An 18,149-nucleotide genomic window follows, 5' to 3' on the forward strand; every position below is an offset into this window, starting at 1 on the left:
ACCCAATTGAGCAAAGATTCTTCAACCCTAAACCTAGCACACTGTGCCCTCCACTCACTTGGAAGCATCCACTCCTTTAGTGTCTTTGCCTGGTCCATCTCCCTGTGATCCAGTAGTAATGAAAAAATGTAAACATATTTCCCCGCCCAAATGCATTCCTTCGTTGCCTGGGACACATGTTGTGCCAAATTCTCAGACCTAGAGGGCAATGACCCATCGCCCAAGAGGGGCAGTGCCACCTCCTTACCCTTTTCCTGCGCCGCGACCGGTTGACCACCATCTGCCGTTGGTTGGGCGGGGCTGGAACCTGTAAGTGAAGAAGAAAGGGGAACCGCAGCTCTATCCGCTGCCGCTGCTGCTTTAATCTTTTCTACCAACTGTGCTGCTTCAGCTGCATGGTCTGATGACGCTGGTAAAACCCCCCCCTTTTTTAGCCAAGGTAATAAAGCCGCTATCTGAGATGCCAATTCAGGCGGGACCGAGTCTGGGCTATCTGGTGGGACTATGGGCCCTCCGGGAGGCATGGCCGGTGGGGCTGGCCTGATAGGCGATGGAGAGACCGGTACCGGCAGACCCGGCACTGGGATCGGTAGCACGGGCGGGGGGGTAGGCCCCCCAGGAGGTGGCGGCGGCGGCATGGCAGGAGCCAATGTAACGGGTGCCGGGACAGGTACCAAGGGTACTGAATCAGAAACCGTGGGTGTGATTGAAACCGGTACCACCGGGGCTGGGGCACTGCGCCTTCGCCTCTTAGCCTTGGACGACTTGGGCGGGCTAACAAAATCCCCCCTGGACAATGGTGCCTTCCGCTGCCGCGCGGGCCTGCCTGCAGGTGCTGGGGGGTCAGTAAACCTTTCATTCAAGCGTGCTTCCAATTCATCCACTTTACTCAATCTCTTATTGATGCTATTCATCTCCTGCATCATGGCCTGCAACATGACCTCCATCCTGGACCCCCCTTCACTACCCACTGGCCCCGCCATGACTTGGGTGCACCGCCCTACACTAATACCCTAATACAGGCGTCAGTACGCTTATTACCTTCACTAGGTGGAGGATCTACAGGGGGCTGTAAGCACCATGCAACCGTAACCGCAACGCCCCGGCTTATCCGGTTTGTCAGGGGTGAGTGAACTCTAACGTAGACCCACCCGGCGGCTACCAGAAGCAATGTAATGCGAGCCCCCCGCTCTCCTCTTACCGATCGAATCCTGCATACTCCCAGCCGGAATTGAAGGTAACTGCGACCACAACCGCTGGCCACCACTTGTGGTTTACCACAAGAAATTACAGGGACGTAGTAATAGCACCTGAAATAGAAAATGTATTAAATCCCGGTAGTTATGAAAAGTTACACACGTATGTACGAGCTCCCCCTTCCTTCACTGCCCAGTCCACTGGCATTGGCTGTTGCCCCTTGCGCGTGTTTCAGTGTCACACAGTCCCAGCAGTAAAGCCGATACCCTGTACTTTCCTTGTAACCCCTCGCCCTCTGCCTGAAATTCAGCAGCACCCACTTCCTTTAACTGCCTACCTAAGCAACCACCGGGCGCTTCAATATTAATGTGTACTACGAGTACTTAAAACTGTGCTCAGTAACAGACTTATTTGCACCTATGATCGACCAATCCTTGCTTTTGTTAGGCACGGGGAGATTAAGTGAGTTGCTCAGAATCACCAGAGGTCCTGTCTTCAAGTCGAGGCTAGGTAAAACCACCTTAATATATAGCTGAATGGGGTCCTGGTCAAGTAATGCGTATCAAACCTCCCCCATCAAACTCGACACCAATATATTGTCGCTCTCTTTCAGGCTCTCTGTATTTCTATTTCCCGCATTAAATACAGCATGTGAACATCAGATTCAGGCCTGTTGGCTATGCCAATGCACGTTTAAAAGAGGGTGTGTAATCTAACACTCATCCCTTTACTGACCGGCGGCATCAATCTATGCATAGATCAGAAACATCTGCTCTGCGGTGCCACATGCAAATTCAAATAAAAACGTAACAGCCTGGGACCTCACACACTCAGCGCACGATCGCAGGAGGGGCGTGCCACCGCCTCCCAGTACCTGCTACCTTCCTTGCACGCTGCCGACGCCGGATCACACGCTCGGTTCCCCTCTCGTGGGACGCAGACCACAGAATGCCTCCGTCGCTTCCGGATCGCGAGATCGTATCCCAGGAACACACGATGCCTCCTGGCGGACCCCACGAGGCCGTCCGGCGATTCTTCGTGCTCCCGAAGCCGCTGCCTGCCGTCCGACGCGAACGCGAATCCTCAGCTACGAAGCGAACCTGCAGATTAGAAATAAAACAAGCGAAAAGTTATCCGCCCCGAGCGCCGGGGCACGTCCTATGTGGGGGAGCGTCCAGGGAACAAGGGGGTCACCTGGGCGCTCCCCACCGCTTTATCCCCCCCCCAGTGGCCCGCCCCCCTCCCTTCCGACCCGGATGTCGATTAACGACATCCGGGTCATTCAGGCAGCCAATCGGCGGTAGGGCGCGCCCCCTCAGTGACGCGCCCCACCACCGAGTAGTCCGGGGGGAGGTCGCCGCACAGCCATGCAGGCGGGGGGGCCAAAAGCCCCCCCTTTCCATTCCTGAGAATTGTGCTCAGCTGTGAAACTGTTCTAGACTGATAATTGACTTTATTGGGGAGAGTGCGGCCTGTATGTTTTTTGGGAGGAATGGGAAACTATATTTGCTACCCCTTTCATCATTGGAAAGAAGCTACGATGCCGGAGCGATCATTGCATGTCGGCCATGCTAATTTTGGTAATATAATTGGAGGAAGAGTATATTTGTGTTGTTTATTTATTCGGGGTTTGTAGAGGTCGACTTAAAACAGAAGTCAGTGCGGGTTTGGTGGGTTGGGGGTGTAGGGTTACAGCCTCACATGACCAGTTTAGATAAAGGACAAAACAATGTTATTGTACCGCATGTCCCTTCTGAAATCGAGAGTATCCCTTAAGAATTGACAATCCTCTTAATGATTTCGTGTATCACAGCCGAAAGGTGGGTGCTGGAGTCAGTTTAAGTGAACTGTAGCGCCCCTTACCTAATAAATTGTGGCTTTAAAAACTTTGATCGGCTTTAACTGGGTTTGCAGTACATGTGAGCTTCAGTCATGCCTGACGGCTGGAGACTGCCCAGTCTTAGGGCTAACACTGTCTGCGCTGTGCATTGATTACTGAAGGGAGTATATATGCTCCTATCTTTGAACTGACCACCTGTGACTTTTGAGAAAGGGTGTTTGTGTGGGGGGAGGTGGTGGAGGTGTATTGCTCAAATACATTAAATTAACCCATGCTGTTGCTGCTTAATATATATTAGTACGTCTTCCCTGGTATCTCTCAAAGGTGCACGCTTTCTCTGGGGGGTATTGGTGCTGTTGTTTGTGGCAGGTAACCTGCTCAGGGAAGGGGGAGAGTTGCAAATCTGGTTGATGTACAGAAAGCAGACATGCAAAACTTTTTAACCAGACTGTACTTCTTTTCCACCGGGCAGCAGCACAGCACATTTTGGAGAGCTAAAGACACCTCCTCCCCCTCAACATAAACGTTTCTACCAGAAAGCATATATACAAAACGTTTTAACCAGACTGTACTTCTTTTCCACCGGGTAGCAGCACAGCGCATTTTGGAGAGCTAAAGACACCTCCTCCCCCTCAACATAAACCTTTCGACCAGTGTTTAAATTGTACTTCAGGCGCGATTCGGCGCAGCCGGCTGAATTACTCCAGGTGCCCTCGGGGTACGTGCCTACACTTGTGGCCGTGCAGCAGCAGATCCTTCCGATTTCTGTCAAGCTTGTGGGAATAGTATTGGTGACAGAGGCCAGGTTGGACATGTTCTTAAACTTTCATTTACCAAAAGCTCCGAGGAGCTGTAGGGATTGGTCCAAGTGGTGCCGATATTTTTGGCTAGATGCGCTGGTCTATATTTCGTTCCAGAGTTTGATCTCAAGACTGTCGTCCCGGGAGTTGCACAGTTTATTGCAGAATTTAATAAAAGCGCCAGCCTCGACGCCATTATGATCTAGCAACTGACCTCTCGTGCTGATTCTGAACCAGAACATACACTTTTGAACTGCATCCATGTTTACTGACGGGGGCGGGGAGGTGTGACTGGCCTTAGCAACTGGGAGGGGAGGGAGGTGGCTCTTTTTCTACTTACATTCTTTTCATTGTTCATCAAAAGGATAAAACATGTACATGACAATATCAGCAAGGACATTTGAAGACAAGAGGTGGATTCAGCAGAAACTCGAAGCAGCAATATCAGCAGTGGCAATCAAAACCACTTAAGTGCATAGCTATGGCTAATACATTGTAATCTTATTGTTTAGAGACCTCTCATGGCACAGTACATAAACTTAAATAAAATAATTACACAGGAACCTAAGAAACAGAAATAAACATAACAGATACTGTATCTTAATCTGTCAGAGGGTGGGACTATATAAGGCCGGTGATATCCTTCAGAAAGAAAGAAGGAGAGGGTCACGTTGACCTAGCAGGGTTCACTACAGTATACGAGGACATTAAAGATACCTTCGGTCAAAAAGCTGAAGTGTCCAGAGTTTCATGGGGCTAAAACAGGTAAACTCTATATGCATGAGGTAAGTGGATCAGGAGCTTCCACAGGTGCTGGAATATTGTCTCTGTGTTAGCTAGATTATGGGATATTCGCTCCATTGCCAAAAGGCGCCCCACACGGGTGAACCACTGCGTGATAGAGGGAGGGGCTACCTGTTTCCACATGAGTGCTATGAGTTGTTGCGCTGCTCATCATCATCCAAAAGCTTTATTCGCATATATAAAAAAAGCATAAAAGTAGATACAATTTCATTGTGAACGATTATAAATGCAATAATTCCTCCTTTTAGTTTTCCAATAAAATATAACCATATATAAAATCCATTAAAAAAACGTATAAAATATAGCACTTTCACATTATTTACTCAGATAATTCCATATCCACTACACTTTTTTTTATACGACAGATAACCTTCTGGTTTTTATTGCAGCTTGCAGAAATGCTGCAATCCAATTGTTGAAGAAATGAAAGCTCTGTAACATACTCACTTAGGGTAAGCTTACGCAATAATGGTACAATATACTTTCTCCTCTATTTGATAAAAGGTACAAAAGAATATAATATATCAAGTTGTTTGGTTCGCTGTAGCATTGCATGGGCACTCAGGAAGTTGGTTTAGTGAATATGTGTTTGGTGGATAACCCAACATTAAGGGAGTATAATGTAGACAAAATCTTATCAATAAATATCGATGGGGGGGATTTGTCACAAAGAACAGATAAGAAGATGACCCGGACAGCACAGGTGGTAAGGCTTGATATAAAGTTACTCTGCATTTTGATATATTCCTTTCCCATCTTAACTGGTTTGTTTTCACCAAAAAGAGATCTTTTAATCTTGATTTAGGGAAAGTTACACAGCTAAGAGGGGTTTCGAAAAGCGCTTCCAGGCCCATGGAAGCAAAAGATTGTTTCACGTAGGTAAGCCATGGAATTAGTGCAGCATCGTCAAGGTTCAAAATGTCCCTTGTAATGTGTTGATTAATTTGAACCTCCTGTCTGTTACAGATAGATAGCCACAACAATAACGAGGCTATCTTAATGGTTTCACTAATATTTGGCAGACCTTTTTAGTGTACAATAACATTGGAGCATGAATCAGGAATTGATAGTAACCTTTTGGCAAACTTGTCTTCTATCTTTTGTAGTAGTTCAACATGTACAGTGCCCCATACTGCTGCCCCATAAGTAGCTATGGAAACCGTTTTCTCTAAATATATTTGAATCAGCTCCTGGATTGGTTTGCTGCCAAAACGTTTTTCAAATTTAAAAAGTGCAGCTATACTTTTTGACATGTGGTTTGCTCTGTTTCTTAACATTTCTTTTTACATCAAGCTTCAGTCAAACAAAATGCTTACATAAGTAAATTTACCAACCCACTCTATGCTATTGTCCTCTATATAAAGTCTTTTCTTATCCCCTCCCATTGCCAAGGTAAAAGTCTTTGTTCTATTTACATGCAGATCCAGATTCGCCACAAACGCTGAGTAGAGTGTTATAGAATTTTGGAGGGCCTTTGGGGTTCTTGCTATCAGGGCTGCATCATCCCATATAGCAAAATGGAGGAATTAAGGCGACATAAGGAACGTCCGTACTGTTTTCAGTCAAAACAGTATTTAGGCGGTTAGTTTGCAAAGAAAATAGAAAATGGGCAGGGACACAACCCTGCCTTACGCTATTCTCAATTTTAAAGGGATTAGCACACTTCCCTTGCTTTCCATAACAGACTACCGCTTCTGCCTCCACATACATTTGTCTTATGAATACGATTATCTCTTCCTCTACTCCCATGGCCTTCATTATGCCGAATGCCGCTGAGAGATCAATGAAGGCCATATAAAATTGGCCCTTTATATGCTAAGGCATATTTTGATGCTAATAGTGAGAAGTTCAAACATTGATCATGTGTCCCCCTGCTCTTTCTAAACCCGTATTATACATCCGCTAGGATCTCTTTTTCCTCCGCCCAGTCTTCCAGCCTGTTAAGCAAAAGTATGCCCATTCATTTAGCCGAGCTGTCAATATGCGTGATGGGGCGATCATTTTCTAGATTTGTGCCATCTCCCTTATGTACCGCATAATCACAGATCTCTCCCAGGAGGTCATTGGACCTATTTTCATAACAACATTAAATACAATGGTCAGTAGGGGTACCCAGAGTTGTTTGTGTGCAAGAAATAAATCAACTGGAACTCAATCCGGCACTGCCGCTTTCAGCGCAGTGGACTGGGACAAGGCTAGTTCTATTTCCTTGAAATCAAACTTCAACATACAGGGGTCTTTTATTGCCTACCTCATTAATTTCCACCTTAGTGACTCCCCTGTTTTGGAAAATAGACTGGAAATAGGTTACCCAGGTTTCCTCATCAATGTGGGAGTTCAAAGTTGGTCCATCCTTATCTTGTAAGAGGGGGGAATTAACCACATCCCAAAAACATTTACTGTCCCTAGAATTAGCAGCATGTCGTAGCTTTTCCCATGCTTTTGCTCTAAGCTGGTTCTTTCTATTTTCCCTTGCTAATTTGAATGCCACTCTACATTTGCTTATTTGTTCTTTATTTCTTGGTTTCCGCTTTAATACTTCCTTGAGCTTGGCTGCGGCTTGCAAGCATTTCCTATCAAACCACAGCATTAAAGGGCATGTTTTTTGGAGAATGGGGCGGTTATTTTGGATCTAGTGATGGAGCGGGTAGCACAAAATTTTGTATACCCCCTCCCCATTTCTGTATGTTTATATTAATCCGAATAATCTATTAATTGTAATATTATTAATCTGTTTGCAGTGAAATCTAATCAACTGTATTAATGAAAGAATTACACGTGGGATTTGCATTTGCATGGCTGAAGTAATTTGTATACTAACATATTTACGCATATTAATGGTAGAAAATTAGAATATTGCATGATATATGTTGCTTTTGTGATGCAAAGGTATGTTGCACCAGATGACATCGTTGGTTGAATATAAACGCTTTGAATGTTGCTATCATGCTAGATAATTACATACACATAAGGGAATTTGTGAGGGTTTTACATTTTATTAGCTATTTCAATGTTTTAATTACGTTTTGTGTTTGTTTTGCTTAAGTTGACCGATTGGGCCTTCGTAAAGATGGCTGACTTTGACTTGACGGCCCTAGTTACCGTACACGAGGTTTTGGGTGAAGTGCGCCTGCGCCTGCGCCACAGCCAGCAACAAGTGGCCTCGTCCTGACCCCAGGCAAGATGTACCCAGCAAGGTCGCACTGGGAGAGTTGCCAAGACTATTAAACAAAAGACTGTCTTTAAAACCGGAACCAGCAAGTGTGATGACCTAACCAAATAGACTATGTGAGAACTTCACCGAACGACCCCAAACCCACCAATTAGGACTGCCTAAAACTGATTTTTGTTAAATTTTGACGTTAATTTCATTATAAAAGTTGGTAGACTAAGCGAATTAGAACCAGTTCTTTTCCTGATTCCTGACGTTATGCTGACGGAGAGGACGGTGACACTGCTGGACAGCTGTTTCCCTGAATCTTTGACAGACTGAATTGCTGCCTGACTTTTGATGAATTAAAGACTTTTCAAGACTTGAATGATTTAGAGGACGACTAATAGCCAGATTAGGTAAATATGATGTTCCGTGGTTTGGTTTATGATTTATTAAATTTGCATTTAATTAGATAAACAAAATTATTATTTTAACAAACAAATGTGTTGGGTGATTTATTTGAAGAGATTAGATTAAGATTATATGTAGATTAAAAGAATTGAGTTACCAAATATCCAGATTCAACTAATTGTTCCATCGACAAAATGAGGGGAATATCTGGAGGTTCTGAGTTTAATAAAGGTATTCAATGTATGTTCATGTAAATTAAGTTCTTTAGGTGTAAAGGTATTCCTTTCATGTCAGCGTTTGGAAAATGTATCTCGCCCGTGAAAACGGATCAATGAAGTGTGAGTGTTGGTGTTATGGGCCCCACCAATGAATGTATTGAGTGAATATGTTAGTATGATATTTGGTCTGTGACGAAGGGAGGATTTAAAATTCCACGCTGCAACAGTTTTCTGGTAGCAAGATGATGGTTATTATTGTTTTGGTTTGGTGACTATTGCTTGTACATTGCTTATCGATTATTGATTATTGATTGGTATTGGTTTATGTATTAACACTCTATGTTGAGTCGCGTCGAGTTTTATGTTGTCTGCACGGCTTCTGGGATGTAGGAAGTCGGAAGTTTGTAACAGTTCCATAGTAGAGTAGAGGTAAGCGCTGCTCTCGGGAAAAACAAAAGTTGTTGTTGCCCTATAGGTACACGGGGAAAACGTGTAACGAGTGAAGTTGCACGACGCATCGTCGTGTGTTGCCATTAGAGACATTTTCTGGATGAGAGAAGTTTGCATGATAGCGAAGGTCACCTGTGAAATTTTGGTCTTAGGTACCAGGAGTCCAAAAGGCACCTTGATTACGCTTATCACTGGAAAGGTAATAGGTGTTCCCTAAGCTTGCTAGAAGGATAAAGTAGAGGGAAGTGCTACTTTATTAACGTGTGTCATAATTCTGTAGTAGGGCAGACTGTTCGCTGTTCTCGGGAAAGACAGAATTCTGTGTGAATGAACTACATTTTCCGTATGAAGGTGCGTGAATGAAAAAGCATTCAGGTTAATAGTGAAACTCTGGTTTTATTTCTCAGGAGCATTGGGTCTCCAACTAAGTGTCTTAATTCTGGAGAAACAGTTAGCTAATGTTTGCTAGAAGGGTAAGGTAGAGGGATGTGCTACTTTATCAACGGAAGTAACAATTCCGTAGTAGGGCAGAGGTAAGCGCTGCTCTCTGGAAAGACGGAACTCTTGTGAGAAAGGTCTTTTGCTATTCTTTGGTTAACGAAGCGGACAATGGTGGTGTTTTGTGTTATTACTAACAGATTTGTAAATTTGAAACAAAAACTTACCAAGTGAATTTTGTAAAGGAGGGGTAGACAGGAGCAGGAGCTGCGGCAGCGGCTCCTGACATCAGAACGACCGCGCTGGGATAGGCTAGTCAGTTGGAAACGTAAAACGCTCCTGATTGGTGCGTTAGTCTGAGTTGCGCTACAATTGGAGAATTGCAAAGGTGACATAGATGCTCCGGATTGGTGCGTTAGTCTGAGTCGCGCTACAATTGGAGAATTGCAAAGGTGACATAGACGCTCCGGATTGGTGCGTTAGTGTGAGTCGCACTACAATTGGTCAGAATAGCGGTACAGTCGAGAGGAGAGACTAGTGATATACGAAAAGATAGAAAAGATGTATTACGATCCACCAGAAAGGGAGAAGAAGTCCTGGTTCGGGAGAATTAAAAAGTGGTTTAAGAAGGACAAACCGATTGTAACTAGGGAAGGACAATTACTTCCTCCACCGAAAACCCCCGCATCCTTTATGGTTGCGAAATATGGATATCACACCTGTATTTGGTTAGACAATTGGGTAAAGTACACTAGAGATAACGGAGTCTTGGCTTTTCCAGAACATGGTTCATTTAATTTAGCAGTTTTGAGAAAATGATGAATCTAGAACCGAGACCTAGACCGACACAATTTGAAGCATTGACAGAATGGGAAGATGAGATGCATGACCGAGAAAGACAGAGGAGTGGCGGAAGGTATAGGTACATGTTTGGTAGTTCATACGGACATGAGAATCATGATGATCGAATGAGAAGGTGGCGGAATGCAAGTATGACTGAGGGTTTGTTTCCCGTAAGAACTACAGAAGAAAATGCGCAGAAAAAAGACATAATGTGGAATCGAGAGGGTATGGAGTGAATGAATTCGAGGATGATGTTCTTGATGACATTTTCTATAAAAACCCACCTCCGTATCGGCCAGAACCAGAAATATTGACACCAAGTGCCCCAATGAAAGAAACTTTACGAATCATAAAGTCAGAACCGGAGTCCCAAGGTTTTGAGAAAAATAATTCCATTAGAGAGGTAGAGAGGAAGTCAGAAAGTAGAATAAATGGTGAAAATTCAGCAGAATTAGCAAAGACAACCTTAGAATTAACAGAGAAAATAAGAGAATTGACTAAAAATCTGGAAGCTGTAACAGTTCCAGTAACGATAGGTCCAGTAATGCCTATTTTTGATAAACAGAAGGATAGCGAACATTGTTTAACGGTTCCTTATAGAAGCAATAAACAGGTTGAGCAGCCAAAACCGAGTCAAAATGAAAATCCATGGAAACAGACAATAAGTATGATTGAACCAAATGTTTCAAATAACCTGTTTATAGGCCAGAATTTTGCAGGAAGACGTATAACAACAGTGGAGTTGTCAGGTGCGTTTATAGTCCTCAAAATACACGGGAGCAGAATGATGCTAATTTCCCAATGCTCCCATTGGAACGTTCCCGCGAGATTGTTAATAACTCTCAACAGGTAAGTATCAACGGGGGAAAGGGGATTTGGACAGAGAAGAGACAGCCCTGGATATCTTCGTTTTCGTAGAAGAAACAATTCTGCAACAATTAACATTCAATCACAATTCAAGTCCTTTTGTTTCAGCTTACTGTATATGATTAAATAATTATCTTGTCTTACCAGGAGACATTCAGGACCAAACCTCTCTTCTATTTCCTCAGTTGCTTGAGTGTGTAACAACTGGTTTGCTCTGGCTCTTGCTAACCCTCTCTTCTGCTTCTTCTTTACTGGAGTTAAGAGGTGTTGGGATCTTAGAACAGAATGAAATGGTAAGTGTGGTGAATCTTATCAATACTGAATTGCTAGTGCATTTGCCAAGTAGCTGGTAACTTACTTAGTTCCCTAGCCGAGAGCTCAGTGTATTTTCTTCGTAGGAACTTCTCTTTTGACAATGGATTAACTATGAACTCTAACTGATTGATAACAGACTTCCTAGTTTTAAGTAAACTAAGTCCCTATAATTACTGAGGTAGGGGACTCTTTTTAGATACTATGCCAGAAGCCTATTAGACTAAAGCGGAACTAACAAGAACAGAGCGAAGAGGGTTCGCGCTGTTCAGGTTCTTTTAACTAAGAGTCTTTTTCCCGAATTATCAAGTGACACTAAGAACTCATTTAACCTTCCTAAGACTGAATTCTGACCTTCCTATTTTTCCTGTCAGGAAAAGGTTTTTTTTCGAGAGACATTAATCTTCAAGCATAACGTATTCTGAATACGACTCAAGATTCACTAACCTGAAAATGTAGGGTGACCGTCGAAGATTAACACGACGAAAAACCTCGACGCGACCTACCCTAACTTCCACGACGGTGAGGTAAGTGCTGTCTCGACAAATTCTCTGGTGAAGTGCGCTCGAGAACGTTGGCCGGCGCGCTACACCTGTTTCGTTAAAAATTCAATGAAGACTAGAACGCTGACGCATGAATGCGTCAGCGGCCATATTGGAAATCCAGCGGCGCCATCAAATGCGCCAACTGGGAGCCCCATGAATTCCTTCACAAGGTTTAACAGAGGAAATGGCATTGACAGTAATAGGCTCCGAATTAAACGGAGGAAACCTCCCGTGAACCCTGACAGTACCCCCTCTCAACGGGGTTTCCTTCAAGCTGGGTTTGTTAGGATACTTGGCGTGAAAGGCCTGAATCAAACGCGGGGCGTGAACATCCGAGCTTTTCTCCCAGGATCGCTCTTCAGGTCCAAAACCTTTCCAGTCAATGAGGTAAAGAAGGTGATTATGACTCAATTTTGAGTCCAAAATTCTCTTAACTTCATATTCAGGCTCCCCATCAACAAGTATGGGAGCAGGGGGAGATGTTTGCCGTAAGGTTGATTGTACCTTTTTTAGTAGAGAAACATGAAAAACCGGGTGAATTTTAGTAGTGGCAGGTAATGTCAGGCGATAAGTGACTGAATTTATGATCTTTTCAATAGGATAAGGACCCATGAATCGTGGTTGGAACTTACGAGTGCCCTTAAGACGTAAATTCTTTGTAGACAACCAAACGTGGTCCCCTACATTAAGGATAGGTGTAGGTCGTCTTTTGCGATCAGCACCACGTTTATAAGATGCCTTAGCAGCGGCCAAATTTTGTGTAGCCGATTGATGGATTTTAACTAGGCGTTGGGCAAAATCCTGAACTACAGGGACTTCGATGTTAGTCAAAGGAATGTGGGAATTAGGGTGTCTGCCCGAGGTTATGAAAAAAGGGGAGTACCCAGTGGAAACATTTTGAGCATTATTGTGAGCAAACTCAGCGGACCACAAAAAGTCAGGCCAATCGGCTTCCTCATCAAGCAGATACAGCCGCAGATATTGTTCTAGCTCTTGATTTGTCCGTTCAGTTTGTCCATCCGTTTCTGGATGGAAACTAGTGGAATAACGGTGGTCAATACCTAAACCTTTTATGGAAGCCTTCCAAAATCGGGATAGGAATTGAGAACCCCTGTCAGTGATTAACACCTTAGGAATGCCATGAAGGCGAATGATATGTTGGTTAAAGAACTGTGATAATTGTTGTGATGTTGGTGTGCCTTTAATAGGTACAAAATGTGTCATTTTACTGAAAGTATCCACACAGACTAGGATAGTGTCAAAGCCATGAGAGGATGGGAGATCGACAATTAAGTCTAAGGATACTGTGTGCCAGGGATATGGGGGAATTGGTAAAGGCTGTAGAAGGCCTTTTGGTGCTTGCCTGTCCGACTTTTCCCGAGTGCAAATCTCACAACCCAAAACATATTGTCGAATGTCACTGGTCATGCGTGGCCACCAAAAACTACGTTTAACCAAATCTTCAGTCTTGTGGACACCCTTATGACCCGCCAGAGGATGATCATGACATTCACGTAAGGCTTTAGTTTGAAGGTCTGTGGTGGGTAGGAATAGTGCCTGTCTGTAATAGGGTAAGCCATTCTGCACAGTTCGTAAGGGGTCTTCTGCGGCCCAGTTGTGGATAAGATCAGCAGTCATATGATCTCGGATTTGATCTTCAAAACGTTCCAAGGAAATGGTTTCAATGATTCTGTCTGCTGGGATTATTTGCTGATTCTCGACCTTGATACTCTGATGATCAGTATTCAACCTAGACAGGGCGTCTGCCTTCCCATTTTGTGAACCGGGCCTGTATGTGATGACAAAGTCGAATTCTGCAAAATAGAGTGACCATCGCAGTTGGCGTGGTGTAAGAGTTCTTGCAGACCGTAAAAACTTCAAATTTCTGTGGTCAGTAAATATCGTCACAGTATGCTTAGCACCCATTAGATAATGCCTCCATTCTTTAAAAGCATCCTTAATGGCTAAAAGCTCCTTTTCAGTGATGGTGTAGTTGCATTCCGCTGGATTAAGCTTACGAGAGCGATACGCAACAGGATGCAGCTGGCCGGTGTTCTTGTGTCTTTGAGATAAAATACCTCCAATGGCAAAATCGGAGGCATCCGTCTCTAAATAAAATGGCTCTGTGGGATCTGCATGTAGAAGAATTGGTGCCGACGTGAAACTTTTCTTTAATAAGGTGAATGCTTGCTCAGCTTCTTCTGACCACGTAAAAGGAACTCCTTTTCTCAGTAATCTGGTTAAGGGTAATATTTTTTGAGAAAAACCATGGATAAATCTCCTGTAAAAATTAGCGAAGCCTATAAAGCTCTGGACTTCTTTGATGGAGGTTGGAGATTGCCAGTCCGCAACTGCCTTAACCTTGTGTTCATCCATGGTGATTCCAACAGGTGACAATACAAATCCCAGGAACTCTACCGTGTTAGTGCTGAATAGACACTTTTCTAGCTTCACAAATAAGGAATTTTCTCTGAGACGTTGTAATACAGCTCGAACTTGTTCGTGATGTTCCTCTTCCGATTTGGAATAGATGAAGATGTCATTTATGTATACGATCACACATAGATCAATAAAGTCTTTCAGAACATCATTTATGAAGTACTGAAACGCCGCTGGCGCGTTGCACAGGCCGTACGGCATCACCTGATATTCATAAAGACCGTATTTCGTTCTGAAGGCTGTTTTCCATTCATCATCTTCCCGCACCCTGATCAGGTGATAGGCTCCTCGAAGATCAAGACGGGTGTAAATCTTAGCTTCTTTAACTTGAACAATCAACACAGAGATCAGTGGTAAGGGATAACGATTTTTTATCGTTTTTCTGTTGACAGCTCGAAAAGCTATACAAGTTCGAAGATCTCCTCCCTTCTTGGACACGAAAAAGAGAGGAGAGGATACAGGTGACTGGGAAGGTCTAATAAAACCGTTTTCCAGATTTTTTGCTATGTATTCCTTGAGATGGAGATTCTCCTTTTCAGTGAGGGTATAAACTCGACTGCATGGTAAATTCGCCCCCGGTTCCAGGTCAATCTTGCAGTCATAAGACCGGTGAGGAGGCAATCTTTCTGCTTTGGCTTCGTCAAATACATCCCTGAAATCTTGAAGGTTTTCGGGAATTTCAGTAGTTTGAATAACACATAGCATTCTTCCATTGTCACAAAGTTGTGCCGCCGCACTTTTTTCTGACAGCGTGTCGGGTTCAGTAAAACAATGTTTGGCAAAATATTCTGAATCCAAGGCTATAGTTCTGGCCCCCCAATCAATTGACGGATTGTGTTCTGTGAGCCATGGTAATCCTAAAATGAATTGAAATTGAGGAGCATCTATTAGGTCAAATTGCATTTCTTCTTGATGACCTTCCTTGTTTATTATCTGTACTGGTTCAGTGTGGCTGGTTATGGGTCCTGAAGTTAAGTCAGATCCATCAACTGCTTTAACCTTCTCACTCTTTTCCTTTTGGATTGCCAGTAAACCTATCCGAACTGCAAATTTTTGATCGCGAAAATTGCCAGTAGCTCCGGAGTCTATCATGATTGCGATGTCCTTTAAGACCACTGTTCGAAATTTCAAGGTAAAGGTTAAGGTCACTTGAGGTACGGAGACTTGCAAGGTGTTCGCCAATTGATGATCCATTGGAGTTGTGTCATTACTTGCATCCACCAGTCCAACTCCAATTACTGGTGGTGCTGAGAGTTTTCCTTCTCCTTGTTTGGGATCTTAGGTCTCTTCAGACAGGCCTTAACAAAGTGACCACTCCCTCCACAGTACAAGCATAGCTTATTCAGACGTCTCTTTTCTTTTTCTTCTTTAGACAATGGGCCTCTAATGGCGCCTATCTGCATTGGCTCTTCTCCAGTGGTATGCTCAACTGTTCGTGTTGACTCCGACTTGATTCGATCAAACCGAGGGACATTTGATTTAAAATCTTTCCTTTGTTCTCCTTTTCTTTCATTCAAACGAAAATCGATCTCCAAGACTAGATCTATCAAGGCTGAGATTTCTGTGGGTCGATTTGGAACTTGAGACAGGGCATCTTTTAGTTCATCTTTCAATCCCCTGTAAAACACTGCTGCTCTTTTGCTCGTTGGCCAACTCGTCTCTACTACCAACTTGTTGAATTGGGCCAGGTAAGCTACCAATTCCCTATTGCCCTGACGAAGCTCTAGCAACTCATTATCCGTAGCCTGTGATGCCTTTCTCCTGTTGAATATACGAAGAAATTCTTTCTTAAAGTCTTCTAGATTGTAAAGGATTGGATCATCTTGTGTTACTAAAGGCATCGACCAGGAGGCAGCGTCCCCACTAAGATAAGATAGGATGAACGCTACCCGAGATTGGGCATCGGGGAAAATCGCAGGACGGCACATGAAATGAAGGGAGCATTGAGTCAGAAAGATCTGGGCCTTTTGGGTATCTCCGTTAAATCGCTCCGGAGGGGCAAGAGGAATTACCGGAGACAAGGAGTGTACAACCTGAGTGGTACCCAAAGGTAAAGAGCTAGAACTTGTGTTCGGTCCAAGAGTCTCAAAGGTAGTGGATTTTACATTTGTCCCAGAAATGGTTTCCCTTCCCTTTAAGTTCAGTATCTCCTGTCTTAAAATTTGATTCTCTTCTCTAACTGCTCCTAAATCCCTTTGTATGTTTCCAAGTATCTCACTCAAATTTTTTAGATCTAGACCCTCTGCCATTCTGCTCAGGTGTTAATGATAACGTGGGCACTTCACTCTGTCAGGTGCGTTTATAGTCCTCAAAATACACGGGAGCAGAATGATGCTAATTTCCCAATGCCCCCATTGGAACGTTCCCGCGAGATTGTTAATAACTCTCAACAGGTAAGTATCAACGGGGCAAAGGGGATTTGGACAGAGAAGAGACAGCCCTGGATATCTTCGTTTTCGTAGAAGAAACAATTCTGCAACAATTAACATTCAATCACAATTCAAGTCCTTTTGTTTCAACTTACTGTATATGATTAAATAATTATCTTGTCTTACCAGGAGACATTCAGGACCAAACCTCTCTTCTATTTCCTCAGTTGCTTGAGTGTGTAACAACTGGTTTGCTCTGGCTCTTGCTAAGCCTCTCTTCTGCTTCTTCTTTACTGGAGTTAAGAGGTGTTGGGATCTTAGAACAGAATGAAATGGTAAGTGTGGTGAATCTTATCAATACTGAATTGCTAGTGCATTTGCCAAGTAGCTGGTAACTTACTTAGTTCCCTAGCCGAGAGCTCAGTGTATTTTCTTCATAGGAACTTCTCTTTTGACAATGGATTAACTATGAACTCTAACTGATTGATAACAGACTTCCTAGTTTTAAGTAAACTAAGTCCCTATAATTACTGAGGTAGGGGACTCTTTTTAGATACTATGCCAGAAGCCTATTAGACTAAAGCGGAACTAACAAGAACAGAGCGAAGAGGGTTCGCGCTGTTCAGGTTCTTTTAACTAAGAGTCTTTTTCCCGAATTATCAAGTGACACTAAGAACTCATTTAACCTTCCTAAGACTGAATTCTGACCTTCCTATTTTTCCTGTCAGGAAAAGGTTTTTTTTCGAGAGACATTAATCTTCAAGCATAACGTATTCTGAATACGACTCAAGATTCACTAACCTGAAAATGTAGGGTGACCGTCGAAGATTAACACGACGAAAAACCTCGACGCCACCTACCCTAACTTCCACGACGGTGAGGTAAGTGTTGTCTCGACAAACTCTCTGGTGAAGTGCGCTCGAGAACGTTGGCCGGCGCGCTACACCTGTTTCGTTAAAAATTCAATGAAGACTAGAACGCTGACGCATGAATGCGTCAGCGGGCATATTGGAAATCCAGCGGCGCCAACAAATGCGCCAACTGGGAGCCCCATGAATTCCTTCACAAGGTTTAACAGAGGAAATGGCATTGACAGTAATAGGTTCCGAATTAAACGGAGGAAACCTCCCGTGAACCCTGACAGGAGTCAATATAAGAAACACAAAAGGATTCAGAACAAGGTAATGTAGAGAAGTCAGTAGGACCATCTACAGAGGAATTAAGTGAATGGTTGAGAAGTTTGCAGAGAAAAGACAAAGAATCTCAGTCAATAGATGTGGCCAAATTACGAATGGTACTGGAAGAGTTAATAGTAGGAACTATCCCTACAGAGAAATTATAAACTTACCAAGATGAGGAATTATTATTTTTGTGCAAAAGTGTGACATGGAGAGCGAAGAATCTACATGAACGACTAGAAAAAGTAGTAAATGAAATGGGTATAGATATTGAAAAGGCAAAG

Source organism: Triturus cristatus, chromosome 1_2, assembly GCF_964204655.1.
Source record: "Triturus cristatus chromosome 1_2, aTriCri1.1, whole genome shotgun sequence".
In the NCBI taxonomy this organism is placed as follows: domain Eukaryota; kingdom Metazoa; phylum Chordata; class Amphibia; order Caudata; family Salamandridae; genus Triturus; species Triturus cristatus.